The sequence below is a fragment of the Cavia porcellus genome, unplaced genomic scaffold (assembly GCF_034190915.1).
Source record: "Cavia porcellus strain 051 isolate PalLab524CR breed Dunkin Hartley unplaced genomic scaffold, mCavPor4.1 scaffold_24, whole genome shotgun sequence".
In the NCBI taxonomy this organism is placed as follows: domain Eukaryota; kingdom Metazoa; phylum Chordata; class Mammalia; order Rodentia; family Caviidae; genus Cavia; species Cavia porcellus.
Window position 1 is genome coordinate 11806864 of NW_026947507.1, and position 26361 is coordinate 11833224.

A 26361-nucleotide genomic window follows, 5' to 3' on the forward strand; every position below is an offset into this window, starting at 1 on the left:
GCTGGCACATGCCTTATCGCTCTTTCTGTTTTCTCTTTCTTGCTGCCTGGCACTTGGCTGTGATAACCACGGGTGCCGCAGCCAGTCTGCGTGAGCCGATGAGAGCAGTTACTAAGGATAACAAAGCGTCAGGATGGAAGGAGCTTGTGGCAGTGACACTAGAGCAGACCCTTCATGACGGTTTGATCTGTCTGCCAGCTATTTTCAGCAAAAGAAAATTAACCCTTGTTATTCAAGCTGCAGTTATTCACATTTCTTCATCCGATGCAGTTAGGTTCCTACATGAAAAAAGTGTCTTTACGTGGTTCTTCAGTAAATCAGAAAGATTAGGAAGACAATATTTTCTATCAATTACTTATATCATCTCTCTTCTGAGCATTTGCTATTTGTAATAGAAAACTGACTGCTAGTTATAGGCCTGATTTTTGACGTGGGATTTGTCCTTCTCTTACACATTTGACCGCAGTGGGGAGTTCTGTTTTTATTTTCATTCATTCCTCACCAAAGACAAACTCTTTGTCAATAATCAGTGTTCAGATTTTTTATGTGATTGTGCATTTGTTTTATGCTTCATAAAATAAGCATTTATTTCTCCTTTACCTACAAACCAGGGGATTTTGTTTGTCTTTCTCACGTTGCACTAAAAGCAGACATCCTGGGCTATCTTAAATGAACACCAGATTGATATCTGACGATTGTCTAAGCACTGTCCAGCATTGTTTTTTCTGCACTAATTTTGAACTAATACTCTTTGGTAGAGTTATTTGATACAGTGTGACATACACGTGATTATAGAGACAATTCCCATGCTTCTGAATTTTGCCAAACACTTGTAGCTTTTCTCTATCCCATTAAGAGGCTTTTGGGGGAAGGTTCAAACACACACTCACGCAGCAGGTGATGATACAAATAAGATAGCCTTTGCCAACAATCAAAATGCTACATAGTGCTAGAGTAATTTATTGAAATGTTGATTTATCTGCATTATTTCTTTTTCTCAATCTTGTCCGTCAACCCAACATCAATTCCCTTTCCTTGAAATTTTAATGGAGACATGTTCTCTGCACAAAATTAAGCCTTTCAATTTTTACACTGTTATTTTACTCCTCTAATTTCTTGTTACTTTCTGTCTTTTAAGGCATAGGTCACATTTCTGTTACTGTAACAAAATACCTGAGAAATCTGTAAAACTACCAATAAAGTTAAAGAGAGGGAAGGCTTATTTTGGCTCATTGGGTTGGAAGTTTTCAGTCCCTGGTTGACTGGTCTCATTGTTTTGCACCTATGATTAAAAAGTACAGCATGGCAGCAGAACAAAACGGAACAAACTGTTCCCTCATGGCAGCAGAAGGGGAGAAGTCAGGAAGTCAGGGTTCTGATATCCCTTTTGAGGCCATGCTCCAATTACCTAAGACTTCGCTCTGACCTCTTAAAGCTTCTGCTACTTTCCCGTCACAGCACCGAAGTGGGCAGGCATTTACCACGTCAGCCTTCGGGGGACAGTCCAGAGCCAACAGATTAGATAGAAGTCCACAGCAAATATTCATCCTGTAAGTAGCATGTAGAGTTGGTAGGACCTCAGAGAGTTGGCTGTGTGGTGTCCTTAGATCAACTGCCCCATCAAGGCGCAAAGATTTCCGGGGCAAAGTGTGAAAACAAGCAGTAGGGTCCCCAGACCCGAAGTTCATGTACGAATGTGTGATAATGGATGGCATTTATCTAATACTGGTGCCTCCCTTCGGTTATTCTGGGCCTAGAAAGATATTGTTCAACAGAGGTGAGGTTCAAGGGGGAAAAAGTCCAGGTTTTATTGTCTTCTAGTCTAGCGGTTAAGATCAAACTGAAGTTGACAAATAAAAGGGACATGTGATCATTCCTGGACAGGTGACTTCTCGGACTGAGACTCTCTCCTGTTATATTGATACTGGAAGATATGGAAGGTCTATAAATCTAAGCTGAGAGGTCTGGATATAAAGTCCTCTTGCTGTTTTAGCTGCACTGGCTCCTGTATTCTCAGACGGAGAAGGATCATTTTGACATAATTTAGAGTCTGGATCAGGCAAAAAGATTTAGCCCCTTAAAATAAACCTTCCGTGTTTTAATGTGTTTTATGTTGAACAAGATCACGACTCTTCCTCAGCTGACCACAGATATTTGGAGTCTTGTCGTTGTTAACTTGTTTCTCTCGTGGCAGTTCTTGGAGCAAAACAATGTTGAAGCTAACAGTGGAGATTCACGAGGGTACGTTTGCTGAGGGTGGCAATTCCAGACACAGTCCCCATGGTGATGAATTCTGAGTCAGCAGCAATAGTCGTACTGAGCCTTCTAGCTGGCTGACAAGATGAGAAACAAATATATCTGTCATAAAGTATATCTGATTATACAGATTAGAAGTTAGAGTTTTGAGAGGAAAGAAAGCAAAGAAATGAAGGGGGGAAACTGACTCATTCTGCCTAGAAATAGTATTTTTAAATAATTAAACTAAATTAACGTTAATTCATTTTAGAGGTAAAGTAGCCTCAATTCGGGGTAAGCAAGTTAACTGAATTCATTAATGCTGCTACTGTGTACAATGGAACCAGACACAGGAGGAAGAAAACTAAGCCCTTCACTATGCTTATTATCCTTAATAAATTGAATGTTCATTAAGTGTAATAATGTGTGTGACTTTATAATTGTTATCCATCCAAGGGCAGTTCTGGTTAAGTAAAGCCTATTTCTAATGCAAGGTACTTTATTTTGACTAAGTATTGCTACTAACAATTAGTAGTTCATAGTTAATTGAAATAGAAATGAAATTAAACCTGATTTGGGACCCTTCTCCTTACTTAGGCTTTCTAGTAAAATGCACTTGGTCTGTTTGCTGTGAGTCTGGAAACATTGGCTCATTTAATCTTAAGACTGATATTCGCCCAGTGTTAAATTCCCCCAGCCACTCACTGGTAATGGTTACCAATATGTGACAGTGCTAGATGGTTGTTGGCAAGCATCTTCTAACTACAGAAACCAGTGCAGAGATCAGAATGTATTCCTTAAAAAAAAAAAAAAAAAAAAAAAAAAAAAAAAAAACACTCTCAAAAGCAACTGCATTTTTGAGGCTTTCTAGGCCTTCTGGAATTTCCCTTGGCAGTTTGTACAAATCATGACCAGCACTTCCTGGGTGAAAGTTCAGGAAGACACATGGCAGTAAGCCCAGTTAAATCATGTAACTTGAAACCAGTTTGTGGACAGTTTGTACTTCACAGGCCAAACCTGTTTGATCACTAAAATAAAAATTCCAGTACCATTCATAAGAGAAATAGAAAGTTATGTTTATCAAGAAACTGTAAAAGTTTTGCATGACAATATCTATTTTTAAAAAAGTATGAAGCAAAATTTAAAACCTAATTGGTGCTACAGCTTGATTAGGATTCTAGGAGACCCAGAACCAAAAAAATCACATTGGGGAGAAGAAGAGAAAAACATGAAGTGCTCAAAATGGTAGCAAACTCCTACAAGTTAAGCCACAAGTACATTAAAAAGATTCCTGAGTGGGAACATTAGATATTTTAGAAAGCAGGCACTGAAATGTGCTCGGAAATTTCAGTGTTCCCAAACTGAATACCTCTGAAAAGTGTATGTGTGTGTGTGTGTGTATGTGTGTGTGTGTGTGTCCTCAAAAATTTTTTAAAACTGAATCTCAAGAGACAGAGACCAAAATTAACGAATCTGGTGATTGCAAATCTCAGATTTGTAAAGTGCACTTCAATATTTATAAAGGACTATTTTCACTATTTCTGAGTTTCATTTGTGAGTTGGGATAAGGGTGTGGGTGCCAGGGACAAGGGGAAGAGTAACAACAGAACAAACAGCAAACCCGGAACGCTGGGGGAGTGTTGCCCTTGGTTGTCCCTGAGCAGGGGAATGGCCAGTGTGCTACTGTCACCGCCTCCCCTGTGTTTGGGTCACTTGAGTTGGAGGCTGATAAACTTACCATGAAATGCTCTCTTCGTGATGTAAAAGAAATTCTAAATTATTTCATATTAGCAGCCACACCACAGAGAAAAACATAGAACTGAAAGATGCTCAAGATGGCACCTAAGCTAAGCTTTCTTTTGGGAGGTAGCAGGGTTGCAAGAATAAGCCTGAGTGGGCAGGTGAGGGTTTATTCCAAGGCAACCTTTTGAACTTCTCCTTATTTAGTGCCACCTTTGTTAATTATTTCCCCCTTTCTCATTACATATGACCTCTGTCTAAGGCATATTTGCTCTTGCCAAGTTATTTTCTTTTAATAAGTTATTAAATAATGTAGCTGACTGCTCCTGCTTCTGAAGTCTTAGAATCTGATTTGAATAAGTAAATTGCTGAGAGCTACAGGTGATGACTTTAAATCTTCAAATATGATAACAATCCAAACGTCAATATTATATTTCTATCCTAGGCTTTTTACCTTGTAGAACAGTTCACAAATTAACCATTACACGTGTTACTGTGCAAGTAATGACCAGCATATCATGAAAGACAGTTAATATGATAATCCTTTAGTCTCTCATAAACCACTTCCACTAGGATTTAATGTCTTTCTTTTAATCAAATACTTAGTTACAAAAAAAATTCAATATTCAATGTGATATTCTTTGCTTCAAAAAGTATTTCATTGGTTGCATGGGATTTCTGTCCCTGAGGTGTATTTTCTCCCTTCTTTTATACTCTGGATTTTTATAGTCTTATGAGAACAATGACCTCATTCTCTCCAGTTGATAATAATGGCACACTTTTTATAACTTGAAAAGGCATCTGCTTATTGATACGGGAGTTAAAATTAACTATAACACAAGCACTAGCCATCGCATACCTCACCTTATCTTGTGAGCAAAATAAATAGGGTGGAAAACATGTGAAGCCTGTGGTTGCTTAAGTCTTTGTAAATGATAATCTGAGTTACTGTAGAGACCCTTATCTTCTCTTTACACTTTATTTCACTGCTGAGAACTTAAACAAAGAATCCAGTATTGTTAAATGTAGCCCTTTCTGACGTACGAATCACACTGAAATGAGAAGCTTGTAAAAGTTTCATAATAAAAAGGAGACATTTGATTCAGAATCATTATGTTTAATAGGTTAATAAGAACGTGAAAACTAACAGGCTGCTCTTTCCCTTTGGAAGTAACACGTCTTCCACATAGCTGCACACTCCAACTGTATGTCCTATTGAGTCGGATTCTGCTTAGAAATTGCAATACCATTAAAAGTTATTAGAGATTCAACCCAAAACAAGAAGAATAACAAATGAGTTTAAGGAGCCTGGCAAGATAAGACACCTAAGAACTGAATAGTTACAATAAACTTACGCAAGAGCATTGGTATTTCTAAACTAACTGATGAAATAACTTCCTTGCCAGATGGATAAGAAGGCAGTATGAGTAACAAATGGTCTTTTTATTTATGAAATAAAACTGCTAGGATGGTGGATTGCAGATAGCGGTATATTTCATAATGAAAGAAGGACTTTGCATACTATTGCAGCATATATTCACTTTTCTGTATAACCCTGTAGGGGTGCATAGTGTTTTCTCTTTATTTCAGCCTTGTTACCTGATATACTGCTGACATGTACAGGCACTTGTTAAAACTTTAGTGTTATTCTGATTATACACATTGTTGAAGAAAGAAAAATCCTATAATTTCTAAACTAGCCCACTGATCTTTTAAAAATGCTTACCCTCATGTTACATGAGGAGTTACTCCCCATAAGGAGTTACTCCTCACAAATACCAAATGGAGGAATTGTATGTTTAGTCTAATCAGCATCAAACCATTAGGAAAAGCTGATAATTTAAGCTGTCTGTGAGTTTTCCTTCACTCTCTCTGTTACCCACCAGACCACCAGCCTAGAGAGCAGAGCGTATTGGCACTGGCAGCAATGAGATTATAGATAGCAGAGGGCACAAGACCTTTGAGCAGGGCGGGCTGTGAGTCCTAGAGGTTCTGAAAGGGAAGGGAGATGGTGTTATGGATAAAAACTGGTGATTAACTTAATGCCAGTTGAACTAAATCAGCATGGTGCTGAGCATAGATGTTCCACCTGAGGAAAGTTGCCAGCATAAAGAGAGATATGGAGAAGAAGAAGCAAGGTGTTGTGGGTTTCTCTTAAGTGTTGCTGTTTTGAGCCATTGGTTCTCCTGGAGGAGCTTGTCATGACTAGCTTCCCCAGTGTGAGTTCAACCATTGTCATCAGAGGAGCTTGAGACCTTGTTGGTGAGAGTGGCTGTGGTTCACTTTGGGGGAGCTCTGGTCCTTACATCGAGCATCACTTCCTGGCTCCAGAGGGGAAGACGTGTGCCATTTAATCTCCAGGAAAAAGTCATCACATTGGCTTCCTGGCATGTACTCAAGTGTGCTTATCATCAGAGGGGCTGAGGACCTCCGTGTCGCTGAGGATGGCTATGGTACATTTCAGGGCAGCCCTGGTTCTTATTTTGAGTGTGACTTCTCGGCTCCAGTATAGAACCCTCAACCTACCAGCACAGCTCCTTCGCCCTGCTGGCATAGACTCCCTAGCTTCCACTGCTGCCCATTGGGCCTTCCCAGAATGGATCCATAAAACAGACTGCTGTGAGTCCTTCTCATGGATTCTAGACCTCCAGTTGGACTTGTGGGAGGCATTGTCATGGGCTCTAGGTCTTTATCTGGACTCATGCAGGACATTGCTGTGGGATCCAGACCTTTGGCTGAATATTCCAGATCTTTAGTGTTTTGGATAGATTTCCTGAACTTTCTTGTGTTAAACTCTGGATGACCATCATAAAATAATATTATTAGTTCTGCATCCTGATTCTAATTGTTTTGCTCACAACCCCTCACTACAACAGATGGATACTAAGCATGGGTTTCACAAGCTGCCCCTTTGTAGTTCTGCACAAGTTTAATCACCTGTCCAGAAGATATCAGATGTATAAAAGAAGGCACGACACCCTCTTGCTACCTTCACACAGGGTGAGGGAAATAAGAGTTAGACCTCAGGGTGAATAACAGCAGGAAAAAGAGAGATTTCTTAAGACTCCTGCATAGAGCAAAAATGATCCTATAGCATGGCTCATTCATTCGAGAAATATGCATTGATTGCACACTGTGTGAGACACTATTGTAGTCTTCCTACATATTTTGAAAATAAATCATACATAGTTACTACCTTCAATAAGATAAGAACTTAGAAAGTGAGCCTAGAACTACTCAGAAGTGATCACCTTCAAGAAAAAGAAAAAGAACAAATGAACGAAAGAAAGAAAGGAAGGAAGAAAGGAAGAAAAGAAAAGCAGAGCAGAGAAAAGAAAAGAAAGAAAAAGAAAAGGAAGCAGTGAGCTCAGCCCCACACAGGCACTTGGTCCACTTTGTGGAAACTCTGCCACCATAACGGTGGGCCTGACTCCAGTTTGGTGACCCTCCAGTGCCTGCTTCCTTTTGTTGTCAAAGAAATGCAACGTTTGCTCAATGTTAAATCCATTATGTGACTCTTACACCTATAACCTATCAGTGTGATAATTCATTGCTGTTAGATAACCCTGTCTCTGTACCATCACGGCTAAGGCTCTGAGTGATCTGGTTCTCCATAACTTGCCTCCTCGTACCTCATCTGTAATTGCTACCCAATTCTGACTGTACCTCCATGTTGTCACTGTGCCTCACCTTACTTTTTCTATCCCTCTTTTACACACATGCTGAGAGAGAGAGAGAGAGAGAGAGAGAGAGAGAGAGAGAGAGAGAGAGAGAGAGAGAGATTTCTATTCAATTAGTATGGTACTTCCAGCAATTACACTGTGTCTCATACTTTACCCAAATGACCACTGTAACTTCAACTTACTCATCCACACTGCCGTCCCCTGCTTGTGCCACTGTCATCTCTCATCCAACTCTTGCCATTATTTGCCTGTTGCCTGCTTCTCTCTTATTATCCAGTATCTGCACAGCAGCAAACAGTCCTGTGTACAGTATGAATCAGGTCTATTTTCACTCCTTGAACTAAAACACTGCAAGAATAAACTTCAATCCCTCTCCTTGACCTCTGACGCACTACAGAGCTGCCCTCTTTCTCCAGCCTCGTTATGTGCTCTCCTGTGTTCTGCTATTCTAAGCTCTGCTGCCTCCTTTCAGTCTCCCAAACACTCTGAATTGACTCTGATCTCAGGGACTCTGACACATCCTGCCTGCCCGGAACATTCTTGTCCCAGATGTTCTCATGGCTCTTTTGTTCAATGAGGTCTTGACACAAATGCCAACTCCTTATAAGGGCTCATTTAAGCAGTCCAACTAACATAGTGCCTAAACCACTCTTTTATCACACTTTATTGTCCTCATGACATGACACTCATGTTACCTGAAATTATTAGTCACTAATCTGTTTACTTCTTTGTTTAATTACTCTCTTCCCCTGCACTCGATAGCTCCTTAAGAAGAAAACTCCTGTTAGCATTATTCATCTAGGCCTGTGACAGTATTTGGAGCTGCTAGGAATTCACCCACTGCTTTCTGAATTAATGACCCAAACTCTTTTGTCTTGCTATTTTCCCTTGGCCTTTGATTGCTCACTGGAGTTTTTATTAGTCCTGTTACATAGTCAATGGAAAATCTCCCAGAACTTGCAACTGCTGATGCAAACACCACTCACTGTTTATTTACAGACCACCTTCAAGCAATATCCAAGTTAAAAATAAAATAAGTTAACACACTATGGAAGGCTCTCTAGCATATGGTTAGGATCTCATAGATGTAGTGTCATATTTGTCCACCATTCATCTCTTTGCATGACACATAATATTTTTTTTTTCTTTACTGGCTCATTATCTGCAAGTACGATCTTGGACATAATGGTCAGCAGCACCTTAGGTGTTGTTGATTACCCATGTTCCTTCTTCCTGCAAATCTTCATCCCTTTTGTCCTGGGCTTTCATTTATTCTCCATATTTTGTGGGTGGCCCATTATATCCCAGGCATTGAAAATATGAAGAGGGCTTTTCAAAAGTCTCTGACTTTAGAAAGCTAGACTGTTAGAAAATATTGGCATGGTATCCAGTAAAATCTACTTTGACCACAGGGTTCAGAATATAAGCATTTTTAGGGCATGACAGGCTCAAGCCAAAGGTGGGCCTCGTTTCTATATGAATGAGGGAGTCAAGAAATGCTGTCAGACAAAATGACCTTATAGACACTGGGAAGAGGAGGAGCAAGAGTTTCAGACAAGGAAGCAAGATCAGCAAAGGCAAGGCTAGACAGATAGACCAGTACTTTGGAGAACTGCAGTTTTTAAAACATAGGGCCAAAGGGAAGTGTATTCAGAGATAAAAGAGAAGCAGCAAGCACAGAGCAGAACCACTGGGAGAGTGAGCTGCGCTCTACTGGACATTTGATTTTGTCTTGGGTAAAATGGCTACGGAAGGTGGTCACATTTAAGCGTACAAAACCCCCAGAAAGACAGAATATTTGCAGAATGACTTATATTTCTTAAGCCTCTCTGAATAAAGTAAGAATTATTAAGGTCAACATGGTACATTTTTTAAGACTTGAAAGAAATCTCTTCACAGATAAAAATATGCAATCTATTGCTATTTTGTTTGCTGTTTCCTGTGCTGTTTTGCTCATATCTGTTTTCCACTATTCTTTTGGGCTCACCAAAGTTAGTTTCATTCATTACAGTGCACACATAGACTAATCCCAAACATAAGAAAATTTCAAAGATTTTTCCAGCCATTAATTGGTCATTTAAAGGCACCGTTAGAGGTAGTGCAAATATTCTGATGTTTTAGTCACTTTCCTTGACACTAACACACAATACCTGACACCCACCATTTATAGAGAAAAAGGTTTATTTTCATTTATAATTTCAGAAGTTTCAGACCATGGACAGCAGGCTCCAACACACAAATGGTATGGGGGAAGGTTCTGGAGGATCCTTGCTAATACCAGGGCAGTCAGCAGCTGGAGAGGTAGACCCGTCCTTCCAGGTCACAACCCCAGTGGTCCATCTCCAACCAGGCCCAGCCTCCTCAGAGAAAGTCAGCAGTGGCACCTCCCAGATCCAATCACATTCCAAAGCCCCACGTCCAAATACCACCTCCAATTTTGGAGGACATTCTAGCTCTAAGCTAAGAGAACCGGACTCCTGTCCATACCCTTTTGCTTTTATTATAAGAAACAGATGAATTTATCACAAGGAAAGAAAATGAAGTCATACTTTTTACCATACCTTTTGGATTTTTCTCCAATTATTAGATATTTAAAATATGCTTGAAAACAATGAACTGTTTAGATAAAAATATATTTAGTTTTGCACTTAAAAACTTTAACCTCATGTGTCATGTTGCATGATAATTCTTTAAAGTCATTGCTCTGGCGTGAGCTGCAGACTTGCCTAAGAAAAGCAGTTCAGATGGTAACCCCAAGGAAAAGGACATTTATGTACCTAGACAAAAGGAGATGTTTGAAATGGCAATCTGCGACATCCAACAAATGCTAAGCATCTTATTTTACCATAGCATTTTGATATCTGCTGCTCACAGGAGAAAAAAAAGATAAAACATGAGAATAGAAAGGGTGAAAGTGATTTTTAAAAAAGAGAATATTTTAACCTTTAATACAAGGAACAAAAAAATTGAAAAGAAAAGAAAAAAGCAATGGTTGGAAATCTTCTTGACATTAATGCTAATGTAAAGATTCACAAAGATTTTAGCTGCAGATAAAATAAATGGCATATGTAATAAGTATGGATTTAGGAAAAGGAGGAAGTCATTTCTGTGGTGTGTCTTCTGTGTGCCAAGCTATGATCTAGGCATATTATAACTCGCAGTCATGGATGGTGCCAGATTGTATTATTAAGATTTTACCTACAAGGAAACTAAAATTCAATATGTTAGGTAACTTGACCTGGTCTTATAGTTGTGCAGGAAAAAATGGAATTGAAATCTTGCCTGATTACAGAGTTCATGATCTTTCTAGTACCTAACATTTTTTAAAAACTCTGAACTAGAACATTCTAGTTAAGAAGCCTGGTTGAAATTGGCATTGGAGTAAATGAGTTTCAGGCATGAATGTAACAAATGCACTCATCTGTGTCTTAGTATTATTTAAATTTCATACTTTTTAAGGAACAGCTAACTTTGAGGGAAATTTCACTATTGTAATCTAAAATATTTGACACATTTATTGAGTGCTGTGTGCCTAGAATCGCAAAGACACATTATATTTCATAGAGTCACGGTGATTTATTCCAAAAACCATAAAGCCAAAGAAGTATATTATCATCTTTTGATGACCTGCCGTATATTGTTTCCTAGTCTTTTGGCTAAGATCAAGTGTGATAACCTACCATAGTTTAGTTCAAGTGCTAAAAGAAAATAGAACTTTAAATGCCAGACTACTGTCCCAGATGTAAATCACAACAGCAAACCTTATAGATAAGGTAAAGGGAAACTTAGATGATCGGTGAAGCTTTGGTGAAAGCTTTGGTATGAGAACCAACATCTAATCAGAGTACAGCCTCTTGAAGTCTATGCTACTTTAATTCTTGATAATTGTACAGTGTTTATATTTGCCAAAGAAAAACAGACTGCCCTGAGTGTGCTTCTAGAAAGTGCTTCCCTAGCTGTTTGGTTTTTTAGAGGAGAGTTGTTACCAGATCGATGTGCTCAGGAAAATGAAAAGCCCTTGATTAACAGCCAAGAGGCCTCCTAATGAAATGACATGTTCTCCAGGGATTTCAAGTGGTTAATAAAATGTAGTACTCTTCATGTAAAGTGCTTCTGTTTGGTTCATGCTAGTCTGAGATGAATTTTGTAAACACTGATACAATATAAAGGTGGTCTCTGAAACAGATGAATTTGCATGCCCATATATGTATTAAGGCAAAATTTTGTTTACATCACGCAGCTGAGTTGTGTAGTTAAAGGTAAATTTACCACGCACACGTCCTCCAAAATCCTTCACATGCCTTGAGCCATCAGAGAAGGAAAGACATATTTAATAATCTGAAAATAACAATAGCTTCTGAATGAAAAACTGTGTCTTGAGTCATTTAAAACACTTAATTCTTTAAAAATCAAATGATCTCTGTTGATTTTTGCAGCAGCAAACAGTGTTATACTATGGTCTTTATTATGTCATAATTTAAATGTGTGTATAAACACGTAAAGAGATTATCTACATGATACTTTCATATAAATGTATGCACATAAACTGCCTTAATTTTAAGATTTTGAAATTCACTAAAATTAGTGGGTTTCATTTTGAATATTTCTGGTGAATTCTACAGCATCTGAGAATAAGGATGCATTAGTGCTCCATCCTCTACGCTCCCCCACTGTCTCCTGTCTCTGTTTCTGTCTCTGATTACTGTTTCTGATCTCTGTTTCTTCTCTGCCTCTCTCTGTCTCTGTCTGTCTCTCTCTGTCTCTGTCTCTGTCTCTCTGTCTCTCTGTCTCTCTGTCTCTCTCTCTCTCTCTCTCTCTCTCTCTCTCCCCTCCCTTCCTCCTCCTCCCCTCCACCCCTGCCTCTTCATCTTTACATCTCTCTGGGCCATTTCTTCATTCATATCTCTTGCTGACAAGAATTTAAGCAGCCTCCACAATAATTACTAGTTGGAGATCTTTTCCTCCAGATGCATTACTTTGGAATTAAGAGAAAGTCTCTTAATTCCAAACTCAGATTCATGATAAACATATTTCATGTCATTAAAACATAGAGATTCCTTCTACAAGCTGGATAAACAAGGTAATGACATAACCAACTAAGGAAAGAAAAGTTTATTTTTGGCTTATGGTTTCAAAGCGCTCAGTCCATGATTGCTTGACCTCATCACTTTGAGAACATGACTAGTCATTACGTCATGACAGGAGCTTGTGATGGAGAAAGCTGCTTACCACATGGCAACTAGGAAACAAAATAGAAGAGGGAAAAAATGGGGTCACGGTCCCCTTCAAATGCATATTCCTAGTGATTTAACTCTCTTCTGCTAGTCTGTATCACTTAAAATTTCCATCGTCTCCCAGTAGAGCCACAGGCTAGAGACCAAGCATCTAGCATATGGTCTTCAGAAGGTATTTACTACCTAAGCCCTAACAGTATGTAACACCAAAACTATCCCAGATGTAAGTTATAACAGAAATGTGTTCCTTGCCTAGCTTGAGACAGCAGCCAGTCCCTGAAATGGCCAACTGCACCAAGGGTTCATAATCACCACGCTGGTTTGCCCTTAGAGGGAAGACAGTTTCATCTATCTTTATGAAAAGATGAGGTGAAAAGTTCAATACATCTAACTCAGTAACCTTACATAGTAAAGTTTCAATTTAAATAGGACTGTTTCATCATGTATCTAAGCTGAGACACACAAAAAAATTATCACCATTCATCTTTTCCACATTGGCTATGTAACTGTTTCTGCATTTAATGTCCTCCACTCCCCATAGACATATTGACCACCTACTCCTCATTTTGAAAACTCAACTTAGGATCCTCTGGCTCGATTTCTTCAGCCATGTCCCTCTTTGCTCCCAAAACACTGACTGTTCATACATTACACATGTGTCATATCCCTTAATCCAGCAACCTGTTTGAAGGCTCTAATGAGTAATTCACATATTGAACATTTCATTTCAGAGATTATTCTTAAACTCTTATGTATACTTGATGGATGTCCCTGTGGGGACATCTTGATAATGTATCTATTTGTGAAAGTTCTAGGCACAAATCTAATGCTCTAAAGTTTTTCTTCACCCTAAAAAGTCTAAGATTAATTTGATCTTTATTTCTCCTTCATAGCTTCTCTAGGTTCACAGGCTGGCTCCATCAAAAAGAAAATGTCTAAGATAATCCCCATGTTTTCACTTTTAGTTTAAGACATTGTACTTTATTTCTTTCTTATGTAATAGCATATACATATATCAAGGAGTGTGCTTGAGAACTTTAAAAATATAAAGATACTTTGACACTTTACATCTCACATTAAAGAAAAAATAGGTGTATTTCTACCCAAATATGGACATGGAATTGTACCCTGGTAATATATTCCTTTTCTGGTATACTTTGTATACCCACAAAAAAGAGAGAGCTGGCCATCTGCCTTAATATCTTCCCTGTCTGACCAGCTGCCCTGAGTAGAGCCATGGCACACATTTTGAGCAGTAATAATACTACTTGTGTAAACTGGAAGAAGGTAAGACAGCATCTCAGAGGGTATCAGAGTAACATATTTCTACTTCTACATTACGTATGTGGGAAAGGATATGTATTTTGTTCTGCAAAACTTTGGAGAAGTGACTTTATTTCCTTTTATCTTTGGTTTCTTTATCTGTAACATTATTTTATCCATTTCATGTTACGATGGTTGATATTGTTTACCTGACATTCTAAGTACCCACGGAGCATCATTTCCCACCTTGTGCTGTTCAAGTTGAGGGGTGTTACTGGGAAGCCAGGCACAGAGTCACCGCGCGGTCACCGACGGGGCAGATATTTTACATACACCAGGCCTTCAGTGTGCTTATTTGACAGTTTATTGCCACCCCTCTACTCTCAGATTCCTGTCATTGTATTTAAGGTGTGGAAAGACTCACAGCCCCCTAAAGATCCGTGAGTGTGGCAGGTGCAAGGAAAGGGTCAGCACCAGAACCAGGAGTTCAAACAACATACAGCTTCCTAAAGTAGTGACTTGCTTGGTAGCAAATAGTGTACTGTTTTGTGTTTTTTTTTTTGTTTTTTGTTTTTTACTAATACAAATAAAAAAGAAGGAACATCGCAAAGACATTATGGGAACCTGCCTCCGTCCAGACAACCAGGGGTTAAGTCCATTTGGTCTGCTCCTAAACTGTTAGTGGACTCAAAAATCGCCTCTATTCGATTTCAGAAAGAACTGAGCAAAATAATGTACTGCAGCGATTTGCCTCTGATGGCATGCAAATTCACTCTGAAATGGAGCTCAAATGTGGAAATCGACTTCTTATAAGATGCTTACCACTATTTAAAACAATGTCTAGAAGGCTACAGCAATATTAAACCAGGGAACATGGCACTACAAAAACAGCCAGATCACCAGAGTTTTGTAGAACAACCTTAAATTAAAATTATTTCCACAGATTCCTGTCTTCTCGGATATGATTGTTTTTGTTAAGCCACATACTCAATTTGGTTGTTTCAACTTTATAGCCACCTTAACTGTAACTGTGAAGCATAGATACAGTCTTCAATTAGGAAAAATGTTATCTGACTCCACAGACACCAGGCGGGAACTAAAAGGTGATGATGATGAGATTGACGAGCTTATGGCAGTAGGTCCAAACACAGGTTAATAAACCATTTTTATACCAACAAGCCTGAGTAATAGAATACAGTGAGTGGTAGCTGTAGAGGTCTTTAAAAAGGTATATCAGAACATAAGGAAAAAGAGCAGAATTTTTAGTTTTGTATAGTGCCCTCAGGGTGCTTAGAGGAATGTGCAGAATTGACTAAACGGGATTTAACAATGATGCTAAAGTTATTAAAAGCCTTAAATTGTAGTATATTAGAAGCATTTGTTCAATCATCAAACATTTGTTTTCCAATATTGAGCAGGCTCTGTGTTATAAGAACATCTTCATTACAGACATGATATTTTTCTCTGCAGTCTTCTACAAGGTGCTATTTTTAAAAAGAAAATACAGACAAATATGAAGCACGAAGGTTCCTTAAGGATAACTTCAATGTTATGTATTTGTAACATCTTGCTTATTGCTCATGGGGATGGAGAGGTTAACTCAAAAAAATGACCACAAATAAATCGTTTCCTTTGCAAGCATACTATTATATTTCCTGAAAGGAATGTGAAAAGGGGAACATTGTTTTTTAACAAACATTGGTTTTAAAATAAAATTGTAAATAGAAAGTCACAGTCTTTGTGGAAATTTAACATGAATTTCTTCATTTCTGAGAAAATACAGGCTTCCTGTGCTTATCAACAAAAGATAAGCTGTTCATCTTCCTATCTCTGGACAGTTTTTCACAAGTGTCCTATACCAGTCAGAGTTCCCCAGAGAAATAACACATGAACACAAAAGCCCACACATACATGTGTTCCCTGTAGAAGTCCTCCTGTGATTATGGAGGTCAAGAAGTCCTATGCTCTTCTCAAACTGGAGACCCAGGGAAGCCAGTGACATAATTATCTTACATTCAAATGCTCAAAACCAGGAACATCAATGTCCAAGAGCAGAAGACAAATGTCCCAACTCAACAGGGAAAATGAATTCACTCTTCCTTTGCCCATTCTATTTGGCCCCTCAACCATCTAGATGATGCCTACCCACATGGTGAAGGCAGAGCTTCTTTACTCTGTCTACAGATGAAAACGCTAGTCTGTTTTGGAGACACACCAGAAGTATTGCTTTCCCAGTCATTTGGGCATCCCTTGGCCCAATCAAAGTGACACACAGAATTAACTATTGTATGCTCTAAGTACACACACTCGATAAAGCTTGTGTCTGTGAGACACACGATACAGAGATCTCAGTAGTTTTCAGCACAGGCAGTTAGTTAGGATAACCAGTGAGGCTGAAGAGAGAGAAGACAGGTGTCTGGTTTTGTTAAATATCACTTCTAAGTCAAAGTCATAAGTCACTATTTGGATGCTCAAGAACAGAGCTACCACTGGGAGTAAATGTTTCCTAAGACAAATAATGCCACGGAATCAAGGAGCTATACTCTGTCACTTGCATGTTACTTTTTTTTTTTTTTTTTTTTTTTAACCAGGGATCAAACTCACAACCTTGTACCCTGGCCCTTGCTTGAGTTACTCTTACACAAATCAACTGTTCTCTTTCCCTCTACCAACTTCATGTAAAGCTGTTAGTCTTTCTACATGCAGGAAAAGCCAGTGGGGAAGAATGTTAGCCACCAGATAATACCTCAAAATTTCCCAAGATCGCTTTGAGAACTCCTGGCTTATGAATGGTTCAAGGAATTGGGTCCAAGCTCAGCCATTACCAATTGTACAACCCACAGTAAAGCCATGTTTAACATTTCTCCATATTTTAAGAAGAAATGGTGACTCATGCCTGAGAGGCATGATGAGTAGAAAAGTCTGAGGCATCTTCCAGGCAGGCTTTTCTCTGCTCCACATTTAAGCCACAAAAAAGCCTCCTTTGGTAAAAAAGCAGAGACCAAGTCTCAATTAGCGTGCATGCAATCTTGGAGAATTGAAGGTTTACACAGTTACAGGAATTGTCATGGCGGTGTAGATCAAAAAGCCATGTAGAAACACTTCTAGCATTTAAAAAACATTATCTTCTGCATCTGTTATTTTTGCACTTTTAACAACCATATCTTCATGTTCTGTTTTCTGGCAACCTAGATCTGCTTGTTTATTTTTTCATCTCTTTAGAAATGAAGTGTTTTGGCATCAATATTCCTGTCTTTTTTTCAGTCTCTTGTGAAGAAGACCAGGTGGAATAAGACCTTTAATGTAGTTACACATTCATTGGAGTTAAAATAATTGGCTGATAATTTTTCATTTTTGTAGGCAAAAATCCAGATCTTCTCACCTTAAAGGCATAGCAGGCTGGGCTATAGTCTTGTTCAACAGTGTGGTGTAAAGCATCTGACTGCAACTGAAAACACCAAACCACAGTGATATATGTGCACCCATGTTTACAGCAGCACAATTTTGTAATAGCCAGGTTGGAAATAACCTAAGTGTCCATCAACTGAGGAATGGATAAAAAAGTTGTGGTATTTTATACAACAGAGTATTACTACTCAGCTATAAAGAAGGATCACACTGCGATATTTATAAATAAATGGGCGCAGCTTGAGACCATACTCATAAGCGAAATAAATCAAACTCACATGTATGAATACCGAATAGTTTCCCTAGTGTAAAAAATGGTAAGAATACATAAAAGTATGTGGTAAACATGATTCCCCATTATATTGCTTTGAAGCCTTATAATGTTTTCATTAATTGGAATGATTGTGTTCTGGGTTGTTTGATTTTATTGTCTGTGATGGTATGAACAGTTATTTTGAAGAAAACAAGACAATCTAACAACTAGTGCTAATATAATTTTATTTTGAAGTCCCATGAAGCTTTTGTTCTTCTGTCTCCATCGGTTTATCATGTTGTATCTTATTGGATTTTATTATATGTGATAGTATAAACAAAATTTTTATAAAAAAGGAGATAATATAGAAACCATTGTTCATTTTCTGTTTGTTGATTCTAAATACCCTGTAATACTTTCATTCTCTTGAATGGTTTTACACTGTCATGTTGTGTTTGGTGCTATAGTATACAGTTACACTCAAATATTTCAAGGAAAGAGACACCATAGTAGCTACCGTTATGTTGGGTTATCTTGTGGTGAAATACTATGTTGCTTAAATTGTTCTGACCTGTGTTATTATGTTGTTATGTCCTCTTTTATCTTAATCTCCTTCTTTCTTTTAATTTTTTAAATAAAAAATAGATTTGTTTTCCTACAAAAAAAAACAAAGCATCTGACTGCAGGGTGAAGAGTAATAGCAGAGACATATGAGGGTTTAATGAGAAGTAAGGATTTTAGGGGGCATGAAAGACGAATTATCCTATTACTGGAGTTCACTTACGTGGTGGAATAATCTCAAATATAGTTATTTGAAGGACAGAGGCAAGTAATAATCTGAGCTAACCAGTTTGATCTGTTGTTTCCAAATGTCACTTTGAACTCATGAATTGTTTCCTTGTGGACTGAGTATACATAATGAAAGACTTTTCCACTGAGCAAAATCCTACTTCAAAATATACCGGACTATTGCAAAATCTGTAGGCAAAACTCATATGGACTTGGTGAAGATCCAGTAGACCCATTGCATGTGCCTGTTCTCTGAAGCAAGAGTGAGTCAATATGCAATTATCCCTTTATTAGACCCTGAGAGAGGAGGAAATGCTCGGTCAATCCAAAACCATCCTGATCTGACAGAAACATGGGACAGCAATGCGTGTTTTATTAAAGGTCAGCCATACAAGAGGTGGTCCCAGTATCACTCTAGAGATTGAAGGACATTGTCCAGAGCAAGCAAACCTTTTCTAGAATAACTAGCTGCAGTCAATCACTATAACACAAATGTATTAAATCATGTGCTTTCTTGATGTGAGTAAGCCACAATGATAAATAATGTTACCAATGATATTTTATTGTGGTTTACCTGGGGATATCAAACAATCTCAAGCAACTTGAGAGTATTAAGTATATATTATCTATAGAAATGAAGCTTAGGATTTTACCCAGCAGAGTTAATCATCAGATGAAACACAAACACTTCATCAGGAAATATTCCATAAAGGTATTTAAAATCTCAGTTTAAATTTTTTATATTTTGGATCAAAATATTCTTTTTATTTTATGAAAAAAGGTAAAATGGAATTTCATAAGAAAATAACAATAGTTAACACATTGCATATTGTCTTTTTCAAAGTAGTTACACAGTGTAGAAGATATGGGCATAAACACTGCACAATTGATATTAGCATGAACCTTCCTTTCCAAAGAACTGAGACACTAACAGTGTAGCTATTTTGCATTATACACCCTTTTCCCTTCCTTCCTTTCCTCTCTTCTCCCCCAGTTCCTTTTTTCTTTTAAATTATTTCCCATTTCACAATATCTATTATACATACTAGACCTAATTTACTTTTGCAATTTCTTACACCAAGGAGTCAACGCATTTTTTACACAACTGAGTCTGATTTACTTCACTTATGAGTATGATCTCAAGTTTCCTCCATTTACCTATAAAAGTCCCAAATATATCCTTCTTTATGGATGAGTAGTATTCCATTATATAAAAATATCACATCTTTATTAGCCATTCCTCAGTTGATTGACATTTGGATTGTTTCCAAGATTTAGGTATTGAAAATTTTGCTGTTATAAACATGGGTGCACGTATATCACTCTGGTATGGTGTTTTTAATTATTCTGGGAAGATATCCAGAAGAAGAGTATCTGGGTTGAATAGAACCTCTAATCTTAGTTTTTTGAGGAGTTTGCACTTGTCAGCACTTCCGCCATGAAAGTGTTCCATTCTCACTTCAGTTTAGTGCGTGGTGACAGATATGGATCTGGTGTTAGTCTTTAGCATTTTGAGATCTGGTTTTTCCAGTGACATTGATTAAGGAGGTTATTTTTCATATAGTGAATCCGTTTGGCCCCTTTGTTAAAGACAAGGTGGCTGAGTATCTTTTTAGTCGTATCTGCATCTTTTAATCTGTTCCACTTATCCTCAGGTCTGTTTTTTCCAGTACCATATGGATTTTATCACAGTAGCTCTGTGGTATAATTTCAAGTCTGGCATTGTGGTGCCTCCTGCCTTGCCTTTTTAAAAACTATTTTAGGTCTCTTCTGTTTCCAAGTGAATTTTAGGAATATTTTCTCTAGTTCTGTGAGGTACGCTGATGGTATTTTGATTGGGATTACATTTTCTCTGTATAACAGTGTTGCGAGTATGGTCATTTTCACAATGTTGGTTCTTCCTATTCATGAGCAAGGGATGTCTTTCCATTTTCTGATAGTCTCTTCAATGTCCTTTTTCAGAGTACTGTAATTTTCAATATGCAATTTTTACTTCCTTTGTTATATTGAGTATCAAATATTTCTTTGTTTTTTTTGGGGGGGGATGTTGTTGTAAAGGGTATTGTTTCCCTAATTTCTCTCAGTGAGTTTGTTTGTGTACAAGAATCCTACTGGTTTTTGAGTGCTGACTTTGTATCCATTTACACTACTGCAAGTCTGAATCATGAAAATCGTCATTTATACGACAAGTGTTCTAATATTTTGCTTTTCGTAAATTTATGTCCATTGGAATTTTTCTTCACAATGCAAGTTGGTTTCCTAGATTTGAAAAATTATAGACTTATAGACTTATATTCACACACTTACTGATGTGAATAAATTTTGCCAAAGCAAAATTTAAGGCTGTATGTCACAGCAAGATTTTCTGTGGTTAAAATCACCACTCCTCGTGCAGCACTTCCCTTTCTCTTTTTCTTCCATAATATTAAGGATTTTGTGTTAAAAGGCATTCAGAAATTGTTGCAGACTGACTATTCTCCACACCACATGATTTCTCCCAGAATTCCCCTGAAAGTCTACATCACCATAGAAACCACTGCACAATTGACCTGGATCCTAGCGCCTTTATGAAAAAATTATCAGAGTCACGCCATCTCTTCTGGCTCCATTCCACCGTTCCCACATAATTTGGAGATATCTGAGCCTGGTGCTGAAAATGTCATGCCCAATGGTGAGATGGGGGGACTCTGAAGTTGAACAAATCCTCCAGACTGCTCAATCTCAACATGACTTAGAATAATACATTTTGAAATTCTTAAATTTCTAGAAAGTTTAGATACCAGATTGCAGCCAGGCCATTCTTGTGTCTCAGCATGAATGTGAAAAGCTCACGGAATGCTGTAGAATGCCAAAGAACCAGCCAGCTCTCATATGAAAGACAGGCTATTTGTTCTTTGATGACAGTAGCCATTAAAAATGACAGTGGAGAAATTTTAGTCATTGTCTGTGAGGTCAGTTTCCGCCTGCTGAGCAAATCTGCTTAGAAAAGACCCTCATACTCCTGCAGCTTCTTCATAATTCCAGGACCCTAGGGTACAACTTACAGCTCTGGAATAGCTCGTTGCTAAGTAGTCTACAGGGTTTAAATTGACACATTCCTTATGGAGTCAAGGTTTCTATAATTGTCACTGTCATCTACAGCAGCTCAGGGAAGGGCAACAGGGTGGAGAGAAATTTCACACATGCCATATGTCACTTACTCATCCTGTGAGATCTGGCTAGGACTTGCTGCAGTTAGGAGGAGGGAAGAAATTTGTCTGGATGACACAAACTCAAAGATCCCAGGGCCTTCAAAGATGGATGCTGAGCTAAAATTGTTCACCATGACGTACACATGCAGCTTCATGTCACAGTACAAGCATTTCTGCACTCAGCACTCATGTCTACACTGGGCAGAATGAGATCTTGAAGCATCCATCCAAAAGATACCGAAGGTGTTGCCAAAGGGAAACACTCAGGTCATTTCCTCCAACGTCAAAGAAGCGTCTTTTCCTCACCATTTAGATAACAGGTAGAAATAACAGAATTAGATTTATTTTCTATGGACAGCAAATTATTTTCCTGTTGAAATTCAAATAGAAGAATTAAAAGAATATCAGTACTGCATCTTTTATTAAACACAAGTGTGAGTTCATGGGCCAGACTTTCTGTAATTGTTTGGTCCCAGGTCCCCTTTAGTTCACTATATTTTTAAAAGTCACATCTCCGTTGACCCTACTGATTCATCGAAGTATCACTGGCACCAGGGAGCTGACAGTGAGTCGCTGTTGTATGTTGGATATCTGAATCAGACAAAAAGGTTTGCCAAGCTGTATTTTCTCCAATTTTTATTTGACAGTTTTCTCCTCTAAATTAAATATAAATAAAAATGCCTTCAGAGGTTCTGAATCATCATGCCATCATATTCTCATGCCTTTGTCCCTAAAACTTTCCTGGGTTTAAATTATAAGCCTAGAGGGAAAGACACACAGCATTTTAACTTGATTGATGGAGGACTCAGTCATGGCTATCTGGGCTTCCTCTCCACTATCAGTAAAACTGTTCTCAAAATGATTGCCAGAATCTTTTTGTTTGTCTTGACCAACTGACATTCTCAGCCACTTTTTAAAGCCAGTTTTATAAAAAGATAATTTATATACAGAGGTGTTTACCCTTCTTAGGTGCACAGATAAATTAATATTGAAAATTGCATTGGGATCACGGAACTTAAACTTCATCATGACACAGAAAAATTCCATCCCTCCCAAAATGGGCCTCCTGTCATTTCTTTCCTACCCTAGACCCTGGGAAACTCTAATTTGTTTTCTGTCTCTATAGTTGTGCCTTTTTCAGAATGTCATGTCAATGCAACTGCAATATGTAGCCTTTTGTATCTGTCTTATTTCGCTAGTGTGATACATTTGACTTCCATCCACATCATTGCAAATGTCAGCAGATTTTTTCCGTAGTTTTCCTTTTTATTACTGAATAAGATTCTATTGTGTGGACATACCATCATTTATTTACCCATTTTCTACCTTATGGAAATTTGTGTTTTGCGAGTTCAGTGATTATGAAAAAAAAATCTCTATAAACATTCACTCACAGCTTTTCATATGGACAGATGCTTTAATTCCTCTTGAGTGAATACCAAAGAGCATGATGGCTCGTTAATGGTTTTGCCTTTCTCTAGTGGAACTGAAATTTTTAACGTGTGTGGTCAGCTTTTGCATTGCTGAGACACATATGCAACAGCCACAGTGGAAAAGAGGAGAAGTTTACACTTAGCTCACGGTTTCAGGGGATTCCAGGTGTGGTCGGCAGCCTCCAAAGCTGGGACGTTATGGTAGAAGGGAATGGCAGAGTGAAGCTGCTTAGTTCATGGCAGCCAAGAGACAGATCAGGGGAGCAGTACCAGAGGAAAGGGTGACACACCCCAAGATCCTAGGTGCATAACCCACCCAAAGCACACAGAAGTTCACTCCACGAATCCTCTGGATGGATCCCAAACCCTTCAAGTTGACACTTTCATCTGAACATTCACATTATGTCCTTATTTGCCATTTTTATCTGTGCTTTGTGAAGTGTCTGTCCTAAGTTTCTGCCTAGTATTTCCAGTCTGATTGCTTGGTTTATAATCACTGAGTGGTAAAAGTTCTTTACACATCCTGGATACTAGTCCTTTATGAAACTTATTTTGCTACTATTTCCTCTGAGTTTGTGACTTTGCTTTTATTTTCATATCAGTAGAAATCATGGAAGATTTAAACATCATTAACTCTGGCGTTTTAGGGATTTTTTTGTTACGGTTGATGCAATCTTTGCAAAATACAAATTTTTTTAAATCCATATTTACAAATACCTTTTTTTCCTTCTATAGATTTTATAAATTTTGCTATGATAAAGTGTTCATAATATAAAACATATCATTTTAGCCATTTTAAAATCTATGATTCAGTGATATTGAATATATTCATGTTTTGTAACCATCAGCATTGTCTAGTTCGAAATTATTTTCTTCACTTCAAAAGGAAACCCCAAGCATCCCTCATTCCTCCCACTATGGTTCAAGGTATTTTCTAAGGTTTACTTTTGCAAGAATGGTCCAGAGTTATTTGTTTAAAAGACTTTCATTTCTCCACTGAAATGTCTTGGCACTTTTTTTTTAAACTGAGGCATATCTCTGGACTTAATTCTCTTATTCTTAAATGCATCTTTCATTTTTATCCCTTGCGACAAGTCTTGAACACTGTAGCTTTATGGTAAGTTTGGAATTCAGTTGCATGACTCCTTCAACTTTGTTCTTTTTCCAGTTGTTCAAGAAACCCTATTTTATTTGGTTTTTCCATGTAAATTTAGAATGTTTATCAATTTGAAAAAATAGTTGTGGTTTTTTTTATTTAGATGAGATTTTTAATGACTTTTATTGCACTGAATCTAAAAATCTATTTGGGGTCAATTGACATATTAAGAAAAATTGAGTTTTTTCTTCTATTATCATGATATACTTCTTCATTTAGGTCTTTTTTAGTCTTTAATTAATAATTATATCTTTAATACCATAGAACTTGCATATATCTTTTTATATTTAATCCTAAGCACTAAAAATAGTGGTGACATTGCAAATGATAGTGTTCATTATTTTCAGTTTTTGAATGTTTATTATGTATATAGAATTATGATTTTTATATGTATACATTGCAATTCATTATGATGATTTTTATATGTATATCTTGCAACTTATTGAACTCATTTATTAGTCCTGTATCTTTCTTGGTGATTCTTGGAAAGTTTCCTATGTGGTCAATCTGTCATCTGAGAAGAGAGATAGTTTTAGATTTTTCCCCCTAGCTATGTAAGTGTTATTTCTTTTTCTTACCGTACTGTGATAGTGAGGATATCAACTTCAATGATGAATAAAAATGCTAAAGTGACTACCTTCCCCTTGTTCCCATTCCCAGTCCTATTTTAACTCCTGTCTTAATTTTTCTGAACTGAAAATCTCTTGACTTTTGCTGCCCCCCACCCTGTGAATTCCTTTCTCCCCTTTTGTGGGGGCTTCTTCCAGCTGTCCTTAGAAGTGGGGGGATTCACAAAGTCATTCCTAACCATGTGCTCTGGTCTGTCTACTCGTCTCTCTTCCATTATCTCTTTCATTACTCAGTATCAGTTGTCACCTCTGTACAGACTGTAGACACAACCTACTGTATACCAAATCTATGTGCTAGACATGTCAAATTTAATATTTTAATATCAAAATCATTTAAATATTAAGATCAGTCATTTCTAACTTTTCCATTTGTTTCCACAATCTAGTTTCTCTAGTGATACTGTTTCCTTATGAATGTTATTGCATTGCCTTTTTCCTTAAAACCCTTAGTCTTGCTCCAAACTCTTATGTTGTAGCAGAAAGGCAAGATGATACGATGCCTACCTAACCTCAGGCTAACCTCTTAGTGCCTTCTCTTCATTCAGTGTGTTCCAGGTATACAGCCTCTGTTTTCTTTCTTGAGTCAACCAACCTTGCTTCCATTTCATAATGGAAATTATGAAGGTATATTATAGTGCTTTTTTTGACATGTAGATCGCTATAGTCTGTTAAACTCTCCAACACTGACCCATCATCTTTTGCGTGGTACTCTTTTCTTTTCTTCATAATATCATCAACTGAAATGATATTAAGTATTAGTTCCTTGTACTTTAATTTCTTCATTCTTCTTGAAGAAGGTAAGCTCTGCAAGGCAGGAACAATAATTATTGTGATAGTGATAACTGTGCCTTGATTCTTATTCCTAAGAATGTCTGGGCATGTGGTAAATTTTTAATAAATAATAAATGCATAATGAATGAGTGAATTAACCACCCACTTGGTCACCTACTGGGAAAATCTGAACATCAGCTAATTCCATAAACATGGTCAGTAAAATAGAAACCATTATTCACTTTTTTTAAATCAAGAAAATACTTAATAGATTTTGAAAATTGTTGAATTAGGTAGAAACACCAACTAAGAAGCAAAGGCCATGGAAGTCACTAGAAAATTTACTATAAAAATAAATCAGAGGAATTTCAAAGATCTCAGCTATCTGCAGCCAAGAGCTCAGCTGCCTACAGAATGAAGATTCTCAGAAGATCATGCAGTAACTCCTGGGAAAAAGCTCATTCTGCCACATGCCAAAATCCACATGCCATCACATCAGTGCTGGAATAATATTAGGCTCACTTTTAATTTTTTATGAGTACATTTCAGCGGAGAGCCATGACACAAGGTTCTGCT